The sequence below is a fragment of the Hippichthys cyanospilos genome, chromosome 12, assembly GCF_059441005.1.
Source record: "Hippichthys cyanospilos isolate Australia breed blue-spotted pipefish chromosome 12, RoL_Hcya_1.0, whole genome shotgun sequence".
NCBI lineage: Eukaryota > Metazoa > Chordata > Actinopteri > Syngnathiformes > Syngnathidae > Hippichthys > Hippichthys cyanospilos.
The window spans coordinates 7,727,257-7,739,810 of NC_142380.1; the positions used below are offsets into that span (position 1 = coordinate 7,727,257).

The following is a 12,554-nucleotide window of genomic DNA, read 5'->3' on the forward strand; positions in this document are numbered from 1 at the left end:
TGTATACTTTAATATAAAAAGTAGATATTTAATATGATGCTAAAAATGACATATGATGTCGTATCCCCTGGTACTGCTATGTGAAACGTATCCTTTATTTCATTGTTCATATTAACAACAATCATATTCAGCCACATTTTCATATTTCTATGTTTCTGGAAAAGAAGAAAAAGTTGAAGCACACACTGCTATTTTTATTGCATTTTTTCCCTTTTTCCTCTTCACACACCTAATTAGGTTTTGTGATAACTTCAAAAATAACAATGCGTGTTGGAAAATTGTGTTTTTCCTTGTGCATGCTACGTAGCAAACAAAATATGATGAGTAATTATTGGCCACCATAAAAGAAAGAAAACAAAATCGGAATTTGCACGTTTGAACGTACCTGTTGGCTAAATGTAAAAAAAAAAAAAGGCTAGACACAAATATCTGCATAACTTTTATTGATTGAAAGCTGGAAGCGTTACAGAAGCAAAACACGGAAAAAGTATGGCTTTGAATTTAGTCCAAATTATTTCGTCAAGTGGTTGCACGAAAAAATGTACTCTGAATCTATAGACATTTTTTTAACATAGACAGCCTAGATATCTTAAAACGTATCAGATGATGTTATAGTGTTCAACCAGCTGACGGCATCAAATTGTGTAAATTCAGCACCTTTTTCTCAGCGTGGGATTGGATAGAGCCATGGAGAGGAAGGACAGATCATAGCAAGAATCAACAAGGGCCCTCACAACTTCTGGGGCGCCATATCATGTGATACGCTTGATGTAATATTTAGCTGTTACACAGGTCGTGATGACAGCATCTCACGGTGTAAGTGGAAAAAGTATGACTTTCGCAATCCTCGGGAGCCATGCACTTGCGCTGCTGGTAGCCTGACGGACAAAGGAAAAGATCTTTACTAACACACAAGGTCAAAGGTCAAATGCAATTTTATTTTGTAGTGTATTTTTTTCTTTTCGCGAGTTTTAATCCATCGCAAATGGCGGACATTTTGTGACCCGCTGTCACCTCAAAATTACATCGCTGTGTCTCAGGGATAACCAATCACGGCTCCGCTTTTTTTCGAGGGGGTTTGGTCATGTGACTTTCAGAGCTGAGCTCTGAGCAACTGTGATGTCATTTTCAGTCCCAGTGGCAAGATTAAGGACAATCTCGGTAGTAAATGAAAGAACCTTTGGATGGTGTTTGCCTCGGAATTCAACTTTTGAATTCATGTATAGGTGTATCAACTTCATCTATTCCTGAGACCGAGCCAATTTGCGTCCACTGTTGTGTCCATTTTGTCTTAGCAAGAGAGCAAAATGAATTTCGGCCAATCCAAGGACATGGGACACGATTGGAAAGGCCGAGATGTCCTCCACTAGGACTTTGCGAGGTTACTCGATCGAATCAAAAGATATAGACCAAAAAAAAGTGGGTACAAATGAATAGGCTGGCTCTTAGGAGGACATAATGGCTCGTCAAACATAAAATTTGTCAAAGGAAACTTACTTGGGTTAGATTTGTGGGTGATGGTGCCACAGGCTGTGTGGCGTGCTGAACATGTCTCCTCACGACGCTCACAAGTGCCGTGTTCCGAGTTCGGGATGCAATGATAGCATTCCAGGGCTTCGCCTGACGAAAGAAAGCGCAAGTGGAAAAGGTGCAGTAAGTGTCGTGCAGCCAACGCCCCACTGAAGCCTAAAGCGAAATTTTGGAGATTTATGCCCAAGAATTTTGCCCAAGTCCCAGTAAAAACATGAATGAAAATATCTGCCATAAATGACAATGATTCATATTTTAACATTGTTGTCACTTAAATGACTGTTTTAGACCCGCCCAAAAACCAAGTGCTACTTTTTACAGTGCACCTTTCTACCTTGGGACATGGCACTCACCAATGGCGAAGAGCAGGAAAAAGCTTAAAGCCAAGACCACAAACTTCATTGTGCTGTTCAACACGGATTGACCTGTGACAGAAAAAAGCCTCAATAAGTAAACCCACACTCGTGGAGACAGGAGCAGGAAAAGCGTTTCTACGTACCTTGCAAATTTAGAAGTTACGGTTTGTGCAGTTCAATGGGATGTGCAGCATTTCACGTTTTTTTTATAGCAGCTCTTATTGACCTTTGTTTACACATTCATTGTCCACGTTCCAAATTTTGAACTTGAAAGATGTGTCTGCCCTTTGTCCTCAAGCATTTAATCAAATATGTATTTGTCTTCAAGTCAGATAATTAGTTTGAAATTTATAAAGTAAATGTTAGCTCAGGGACGGGCCACCAAATTTTTCTCTTCTTTCTCGACCACTGTTGTGTCCGTTTTGTCTTAGCAAGACAGCAAAGTGAAGCTAGACAAATTGGACCTCATTGGAAAGGCCGTGTGGATTAGGAGGGTTGCTAAGATGAATCCAAAGACAAATGTCCACTACAGTGGACACAAATGAATAGGCTGGGTTTTAGGTGGATACTGAATAAAAAACATTGACAGAAAAAAAATGCGAATAAGTAAATAAAAAAATATTTTCTGAATAGTTCACATGATTTTTTTTATGCTTCTCTGATAACAATTTGCCATTCATCACTTTTTTTTAAATAGCATCTCTTATTGACTTAACATGTTGACATTCATTGTCTGCTTTCCAATTTTTCACTTGAAAGATGTCGCCAACCTTTGTCCTCTTGCATTTTCTCAAATATGTACACGTCATTAACTTAATGGATAATTACAAGTGAAATTCACATTTTTCAAGGATACGGTGAGTTGAGAAGGGTGCGCCTCGTTTGTCATTGGTGCAAAATTTTTGATTAAAAACACAATAGTCATGACTCCCTCGAGACATAACCAGTTTGTATGTTTGTAAATAAAAATACGTGAAAAACACAATTTCACCAAATTTCCCGGCTCATCAATTTGAGATTCACATCTCAATCACTTGTTCGGATTGATTTAATGTACTGTACACCTGTGTGGAGATAACTAACAGTGATTAAGTCGTACTCATCTAAACGAGTTGTGTATGCATTTTAGATAGATTTGTTAGGTTGAAATACAGCGGTCCCACAAGCAAGTTCAAATCCAGCTTGAAATCAGCAGAAATCACGGTGTAGTTGGTTAAGTTATTTTTGGTCACATTAACCAATAGATTGATCAGAATTTGACTATAGTTTCACTGGTTAGCCAAATAACCAATCAGTGGCCAAGTTACAAATTCTTGCTGGTTCGTCATTCACCGTCAATCTGACAATCCAAAGTGTAATCGTCAATCCATCAGTCCAGCTTTCTATTTTATCCAATTTGACACATTTTTTCCCAGTCCGCCAATTATTGACAAAATGGGTATCCATGTGACGAACCGACGGTCAGTCTGTCGGGTCACCTATGGATTGCCGACATATACCGGACATGGTGATGGAAAAAAACAATGTCACGTCAATGCTTAGTTTAGATTTCTCATTGTTCATTTTCAATACCTGCGTCCATCAGTGACGGACCCACACGCAGTCCATTGGTCCCTAATAGACTGCCCAACTCTGCCTGAGTGAGAAATGTAATGACGGATAAAAAGCCACTTCTGTCACTGCTTCGGTTTGTCTTTTTGGGAAAACCGGCATCCATCAGTGACGGACTGGCATGCAGTCTCTAACTCCTCAACGGAGTCACCACCTTTGCTGTTGAGTGTTGACAAAAACGCACTTTCCTTCACTGCTTCATTTTTTATTTGATTTCTTTTTTAGGTTTCTCAACATTTCCTTGCTCCTGGAATGGAAAAGAAAACTGAGTGCACAACCCAATTTTCGCCTGATAGAAAAGGGACAATTATCACTTCTTGTTTAGGGGGTGTGGAGAGGTTGTTGTTGTCTTGACCGTACGTAACAGCTGGAAGGCAACATTTTGTTGTCCCAGCGATCAACAAACGAAGTTCCCCGACCAATTGAAGAGATACAACACGTAAACTTCACAAAGGCAAATCCCCAACTCACAAAAGTTGTAAACCAGTCATGCTTTAGGATGGAATGGAAAAGCACCGCTCAGTTTGGTCTGACGAGCAAACTCTTCTGATTTTATAAAAGACATATGGACTCAGCTTGTGTTCATTGACCATTTTTACCTTGTCAATTCTTAGTTTTTTAGGAGGTTTCTTCTCATTTGTTAGCAAAATACGTGCCCTTCAGTGATGAAATGAGGCATATTATTATTATCCTTATTATTACTATTAATGTTATGAGAGCTAAGGTTGCAGCCGAATCAGGTGAAAATTACCAAGTGGGAAAGTCACAGGTATGTAAAATCTCCCACGTTTGGCTTCCCTTAGCAATCAAAAACCTCCGCCGCTGCCTCGAGATGAGAAAGGCAAACGGATGACTAAAACACACGTCTGCCAAGAACATACTGTGCAGAAACTTCTAAAATGTTTTATTTGATGTCTCAAGCTCACCATTAATAATAATTTGGATGGTGGAAAAAATAACATTTGAAGTTATGCTTGAGGACATCTTCAAAACTTGATAAGTCAATAAAAGAAGTGCTATAAAAGCTATAAAAGAAGTCGCTATAAAAAGAAGTGGCCAATAATATTGAAATCTTTGAACGGCACAGACCAAAATTTCCGAATTATCAAGGTACGAGGGCATACTTTTCTTGGTCTTTTTTTAGTTCGCTTCATTTTCAGTTTTTATTTATATTTATTCATTTTTATTGCTGTTGTGAAACTTTTGTTCTCTGTCACAGGTGACTGGTGTCAAAAAGCGCAATGAAGTTCACGCTTGTGGCTTTTAGCCTTTTTCTGCTCCTCACTGTCGGTGAGTGTTAGTCTCTTTGGACGCAATCCAAGACGACCCAAGGCATATGACAACTTGGGGTCTTCTTGATGAGAAAATAACATATTCCATCCAAGACATATTTTAAAATTTTCTAAGGGCCCTGACATTTTAACCCAGATACTTTACAATTACTTTAGTACTTACTTCATTTATTCTGCCTTTACCTTTAAAAAAGAAAAAAAAAATATGCGAAAAAATGTCATTGGGGTTGGATAATTGAATTCTTGAAACATATAAAAATATGTATTTGAGATTATGGATTTGTTTTTTAAGGAGTGTAGTAGTGAGGAAAAATGAAGCAAAAAAAAAGCAACAAAATAAGCAATAGAAGTAAAAAAAAACAATTTTAACAACAAAAAAAAAAATCAAATAAAAAAAGCAATAGAAGTCAAAAATCAATTTTAACCAGGCTGACAGTGAATCAGTTCAAGTGGTTTAATATTTTTCTTTTTTTTATCGAAAGCCTTCAGACTTTTGCATAGGTTTAAGACCCAACAGTTCAAATTGTTTTAACTTGTTTCAAGAACTTAATTAATGATTTACTTGATATTTGTAATTCTGTAGTCCATTGTTGTACATTTTAAGAAATAAAACTGCTTTCCAGTTACCCAGCTAAACTAAAGCCACACATGTTAGTTCAGCCATTGTCACTTTAATCCAAGGATATGATTAAATTAAAAAAAATATCTTCTGAGACCTAGTAATTGAATCACTATAGCAGTAACCAGTCAGTGTCATTTTTAAAAGTTGATTAAAAATATTTTGTTTTCATTTGACTTAGGATAATTTTTATTTGTTGTTCTTTTTCCAGGTGTATGTCACGGGTTCATCAAGAATCCCAAAACTGACAACTATGTTCTGGTTGAGAACATACGTAATGCCATGCCTGGACAACCCAGTCTGGCAGTCCGCCATGGCCAACCCGGCGCCAACATCCGGCGGCGGCGGCGGCGACTTGACAATAGTATAGCGGCCAGTTAGATGTCCGAAGCTGTTATACTACCGTCAGTAGCCTTCTTTTATATGCGCTACAAATGATATGTCTAATACAATAAACTACAATGAAACGAATAAAAAATATTTGAGGGGAACCGTGACACAGCTTTTCAATAACTTTTAGGCCATTCTAAACAAAGTTACAAGTGAATATACATTTTGTTGCCTATCAGCTGCTTCTAATATTTGTGATTTTCCCTAGAATTTTACGAACAATTATGCACGTATTACATTTACATAACATACAAAACTTGATTTACATATTTACTACTGCTGTTACCTAATTATTGTGAGAAATTATTAATATTACATTTTTTGCTACTCTTTATCCCAACTGTATGTTGCATTTTTATTTCCTTGAAAACAACAGCAGCAACAACAACAAACAATTTAAATTCACACACCACCCCCTCTTAAAGATTTGGAATTTTACTCATGTCACATGACCCGCAGAAAGCTGCATCATTTAAATTTTCTGCAGGCCATGAAAAGGCCAAAAGTAAGTTCACTTTTTTTTTTTTTTTTAATGTATTTGTTCAAGTCAGGCGAGGGGATAAAATTACTCGACGAATTATTATACTGAACTTTGGGGTTTTACGTTTCAATCTAAAATGCAAATATGTTTGAACCTAATTGAAACTTAAGCTGAACGTACTTGATGGCTAAATGCTAAAGAAAACCAGTTGATGTCTTGAAAGTCTTTTTTTTTTGTTCCGACAGATGCGCCAGAGCAGAGGGAGAGCATCAAATAAAAAAGCATAAAGATTCCTCCGCTTTTAGCATTCATATCATTTGGTTGGCTTGCAAAGCATTAAAAAGAAAAAAAAAAAAGAAAATATCAAGTCTTTTTTTGTGTTTGTTAACCGTATCATTTTTATTACTATATTTTAGGAATTAAATACCATTTCTCATTGTTCATATTTATATGAACTAGTGGATGAATGGAGCGTTTGTGGCTGATGGGTCATATAGGAACAGTTTATAAATTTACATAACCCTCTTGTGTACTTGGTTGCCTTTAGCAAGTATGTTTCATATGTTTTTTAAAGGATAGGAGCGATTTGTTCTTGTTTGTTCTTCCTTCTTGAGAAAGTTGCTTGACGGCTCTTTGGAAAAAATAATGCATGTGTGCACATTGTAAAACAAAGTTCAAGTATTGTGTTAATTTTTCGTCTTTGGCTTACCATCAAGCTAAACTATTAGAGCAGACTTTGAGGAAAAATGTATCCTTACATTGACATTGTTTTCCTTATAAACAACAATGGCAGAACATCAGAATTATTTTCACTTAGTTATAGAATGTTTTTTATTCAGGCGTTTTATCAAGTAGTATCAAGCATTCCTTTTCAAAATTAAATTGTTTCGCCCCCCCACCCCCAATCTACTTTTGAAGTCTGAATTTCATTCATAATAATTGTCTGGACGGATGACAAATACATATTTGATAAGATGCTTCAGGACAAAGGGCGTGACAATCTTTCAAGTAGATTTTTGAGAGAACAGGACAGGAATGTGTAAACATGGTAATTTAATAAATTATTTAAAAATAAGGTGACACTTGAATGTCATTGAATGGCAGAGAGTCCAATCTCCAAGTCACAAAGGTGTGTAGATGTGCTTCAAAACTAAAAGTTTTTCAAAGGGAGGGGATCTTTCAAATCAACTGCGGCGTTGATTTCTACCAGGAGAGGTCCCTGGAGAGCTGTTACAGAAGCGTCCAAAATAAAGTCATTTTCCAAGAGACAGTTGTCCCACAAAAGCTTCAATTGACCATCACTAAAAATGCGCATACACTATCCATTAAATCCATATTATCCTTAATAATGAAGCGAGATGAGCTATTGAAAGCTCTGTATTGACGGTGGATGACTCGCAGGTCAACTTAAAAAGCAATGAAAAGAATTTTACTTGCTTTGAGCAGTAGCATGACAAAGTTGGATGCTAATGCTAACATGAATGCGCCACTTGTGTCACTGAAGCAATCAGCAAACTATGTGGCACAAGTGTGGTAATTGTTTACTTCCATATGTAAATTGCAGTGCTTATCTGGACGTTGCTTGTCTTCTTCTCCTTTTAGCTTTTGCCTTCAGGGATCGCCTCAATTACCTTCTAAGCCTGTCCTCTCTCACTACATCTTTAAACCTTCTCTTTGGTCTTCCTCTTGACCTCTTGCCATGGCAATTCAAAATTCATCATCCTTCTAGCTATGTACTCACTCTCTCGTCTATGGACATGTCCAAACCATCTTAGTCCGTCCTCTCTGACTTTATCTTCCAAAAGTCTAACATGTGCTGTCCCTTTGATGTACTTATTCCTGACCCTGTCCATCTCGGTCACTCCCAAAGAAAATCTCAGCATCCTCATCCCTGCTACCTCCAGCTCTGCCTTCTGTCTTTTCCTCAATTGTACTGTCTCCAGGCCAAACCACATTGCTGGTCTCTGCACAGTCTTGAACACCTTTCCTTTCATTTTAGCTGAAACTCTTCTATCACACTTTACTCATGACACTTTTCTCCCTCTCATTCCTGCACATATATACTCTGTTGCTGTGGATGACCTTCATTCCTTTTTTCCGGGGCCAACCTCCACCACTCAAGCTTCTCCTCCATCTGTTGCCCACCCTCACTACAGAACACAATGTCATCTGCAAATGTTCTTGTCTATGGAGATTTCTGTCTAATTTTGTCTGTCAGTCTGTCCATCACAATTGCAAACAAGAAGGGGCCCAGAGCTGATCCCTGATGCAGTCCCACCTCAACCCTGAACCCTTCTGTGACACGTATACCTCACCACTGTCTAACTGTCCTCGTACATGTCCTGCATTGTTCTAGAGGGCAAACAACTTTGACACTCCTGCAGCAGGAAGAGGAGCCAACCAGCCAGAATCCATTCATGCACAACTCCAAAAATAAGACTCCCCAAAGAATCAGTTAAATTATATTTTTATTGCTTTTTTCATGCTTTGTCAAACAACTGAAGGACAGAGACCAGAGAAGTGCTTTAAAGCACTGAGACTTGATTCTTATTGGAGAAAGGAGAACACAATACCATTTCCCATCACATTGGAAATACACGCCTAAAATAAACATTGGCATGCTTCCACTTATTCGTGGAGATCATCTTGGCCATCATGATGGAGCTCATGATGGAGCTCATGATGGACCTCATGGTTGAGATCACGATGGAGCTCATGATGGAGCTCATGGTTGAGATCACGATTGAGCTCATGGTGGAGATAATGGAGGTCATCGTGATGGAGCTCATGGTTAAGATCACGGTTGAGGTCATGGTGGAGATAATGGAGGTCATTATGTAGATAATGGAGGTCATGATGGAGATTATGGAGGTCATCATGATGGAGGTCATCATGATGGAGGTCATGGTGATTGGCACCTGTACCTTAAGAAGAAAAATCAAAACTAAGGTCAGCCATATGGACAGATGCTGTCCTAAGTATATGATTGTTTTAAACAATGAAGTGACACATTTACCTGCTATGAGCAGCAGGGCAACAGTGACAGCCAAGTGCAACATTTTCACTCTGATGGTCAACACAGCAACCTGGGAGAGAGTGAGCACAAGACTATGAAGTTGAGATGGTACACCAATGAGTCCTTCAACTTGAACATGTCTCTGGGATTGCTGATGTGTACTGCACGTACACTCGGAGGTTCACAAAATTAGAATTATAATGGTCAATCTGGTGTATGAAGTTTAACATTTGATACTCCAAAGTCCTAAATATAAATTTTCAAAATAATTTTCAAAATAATATCGTTTTTTTTTCTTTTTTTTTTTTTTTGGCAAACACCAATTTCCAAATGCACAACTTTAATTCCTTAGAATCATCATCCCCTAGCGTGTAAAGCTATGGCCCACCCTCCTCTGCGTATAATTGGCGTATATTGCTGTCCATGCTGATAAGATTGGTTCATTGGGTTCCATGCCTAAAATTCACCAATCATAGGCGGTATAGGGCGGGTCATGTCGACAACTTGCTAAAACGTCATTTGTCAGAGCCTACAGGGTTGATTAACATGTCATTTGAGATTTTTAATTTAATAATTAGTGGCTTTTGAACGAGTGTAACGTATACGAGTGTAACGAGTGTAACGAGAACATACATTCAGTGAAGACAAAATAGCAAGGCAGGTTTTGATTTGGTTTTTTTTTGTCAAAATTTTGTCGCCAATAGTTTAGCTGTGTTTACTGCCCAGCGTGATGTAGCGTTATCCAATTGTTAGCCTTTAGCTTGTTAGCGTAGGATAACTTTGGGAACACTGGTTAGTTCTCAATAAGTTTATAATGAATTCAGGCGCAGGCGCAATTGCGCAGGCTGTAAACTCCAGATATCACTTACTCTTTATTTATTTATTTTCATATACGTCTGAATTATAAATTTAGTCAAGTTACTTATCCCGAACAAACCCACGTGATCTTGCTCGGTAGCTAGGCCTGACTGAAGAAAGTAGACCGACAATGAAAAGGACAACCAAGTCGTCCACCATCAACAGGTCAGCGCTTACACAGGCTATAAATTGGATCCCCTCATGGTAATTTATTTTTACCATTGTGAGTAAGTGCAAATGACATTTTTTTTTTCTTGCACGTCACCGTTTCAGGGCGTTTCATGGTGTTCTATTCCACTGCTTGGAACTTGGATCACCCATTTGGCAAAGTAAGCAGATGCTCAGGGTACCACGAACACTAGAGGACGCCAAACATCCTCAAAATGAATGAAACCTCTTCATGAACTGTCAAACTACTGAATAGTAAAATGTTAGAAACAAAAAACTTTGCGATAGAGTCACTTGGCAACTAACCCAGAACGAACAGAATTAATATTACTAAAACTCATAAAATACAGGAAAGAAAATCTATTGGATTTGCTTGATGCATGCAAGAAAATGATATTGATTTCTCAAAAAATTAGATGTCAAAAGACCAACCAAAGATTTTGTATTATCTTGCGGATGGTATGGTATCATGTCCACTTACCTGACTGATTCGTCTGGAAGGATATCTGCGAGTGGATGGATGGAGCAGTCTTGGCTGACGGTTCTTCTTATATAGCAAGCATGTATTGACTCACATAACCCTTTTATGTTGATGGCTGCCTTCAGCAAATATATATTATATCTTTTTTAACGATAGGAGCGTTTTGTTCAGGGTGAATGAGGCTTCAATTTGAATTTTGATGTCTGGTTTTGTTATTTACAGTTTATCTAAACTAACAGGGCCCTTTTTTGCGCACACACTCAAGGCTTATGGCTTACAACTTTTGTAACTTTTGCCTTGATAAAATATGTTGTTATATATTTTATAAAGTACTACCTATCTACCTACCTACTTGGGCTTTCAGAGTTAAAGAGGTAACTATGGAGATTAATCTATATTATGGCCAAATTTAGATGAGAGTCACTGGCATTAGGATAAAGTTGGACGTTTGTACAGTTTTACTTTAAGAAGTTGTTTGACAGATCATTGAAAAGATAATTACACATATACACACACACACACACAAATATATATATATATATATATATATATATATATATATATATATATATATATATATATATATATATATATATATATATATATATATAAAACTTGCCTTTATAAAAATATGACTTTATTTTCAGATAAGATTATATTTCTTCCAACATTTTTTTTAACATATAACATACCTTTCTGTCAAGATAAGAAAAAGAACAAAAATCTTTAAAAAGAAAAATATCAAAATACTATTTCTTCTTTTTAACTGTATTTGTGAATTGCATTAAAGAAAACATTTTACAGCCACCTTTTCATTTCATATGATGACTATTTTCCCTTCAGGTATTCTTGACTTTTGCATAATTTAACAGTGCATCAAATTAAGTTAATTATCCTTTAACAATTTGAGCAATTTGTTCTTGGTGGAGTCATATTTTTATTTGACAGTTGATGTATGGCTTTATTAGCCCACATTTGGTGGACTCCCACAAGTAAAATTTGTATTCTAGTTTTTTGTGCACGACATACTGATTAGACAATTTTTTCATTGAATGAAGTATTTCTATTCGAATATTGCACCTTTAAAAAAAAATACTAGTATATTGTCTTACAATATAAGCCCCATCCACATTTTTTGTCTTGGTATGACTTCCTTTAAATTATTAACCATTTCTTTGAATTTGTTGACCTTACTTGAATTAACTTGAGGAAGAGAATTTGGGCATTTCATTAATCGTTTTTCATCAGACTACAGTATATACAAAAGTTATGTTATATATACTGTATGTAAAAATAGTTACTTTTTGTAAGATTTCATATTACTAGTAACATTTGGACTGCATTTCTCCCAATGTACTGAATATTAGTGCATTACTAATACATAATTTTGTCCATCGTGTCCATTTTGGCTCTGCAAATTAAAATGCACAGACAGGAGACATCACTGGAAAGGCCAAGATGTCCCATATTGAGAACACTTGAAATTGGTAGGCTAGCTCCACTGAGTCAAAAGATAAAAACCAAGAACTAATGTCCACTACAGTGGGAACAAATGAATAGGCTGGCTTTCAGGAAGATATTAGGACTTATTGTATTGTATCCTAAAGGATTACAATTTTCCACAAAATGAACTTTTTTCTTGTTTTTTTTTTTTTTTTTTTTTTTAGATAACTGGCCACTTTGGCAATGTAAATGTCAAGTTTTAATGGGTTTATTGAATAAATAAGAAAAAAAAGCAGACAGGCATTTTTT

General features: G+C 36.8%; 1 long non-coding RNA gene across 1 annotated transcript; it reads right to left on the bottom strand.

The window, feature by feature from the left end:
• Positions 1-426: 426 nt before the first annotated feature.
• On the bottom strand, positions 427-2,037 carry LOC148414684 (uncharacterized). Its single transcript, XR_015867508.1, has 4 exons — positions 2,030-2,037; positions 1,884-1,955; positions 1,498-1,620; positions 427-878 (listed from the first exon to the last, which is right to left on the bottom strand). It is a non-coding gene; the product is annotated as an uncharacterized LOC148414684 (long non-coding RNA).
• Between the last annotated feature and the right edge of the window lie 10,517 nt (positions 2,038-12,554).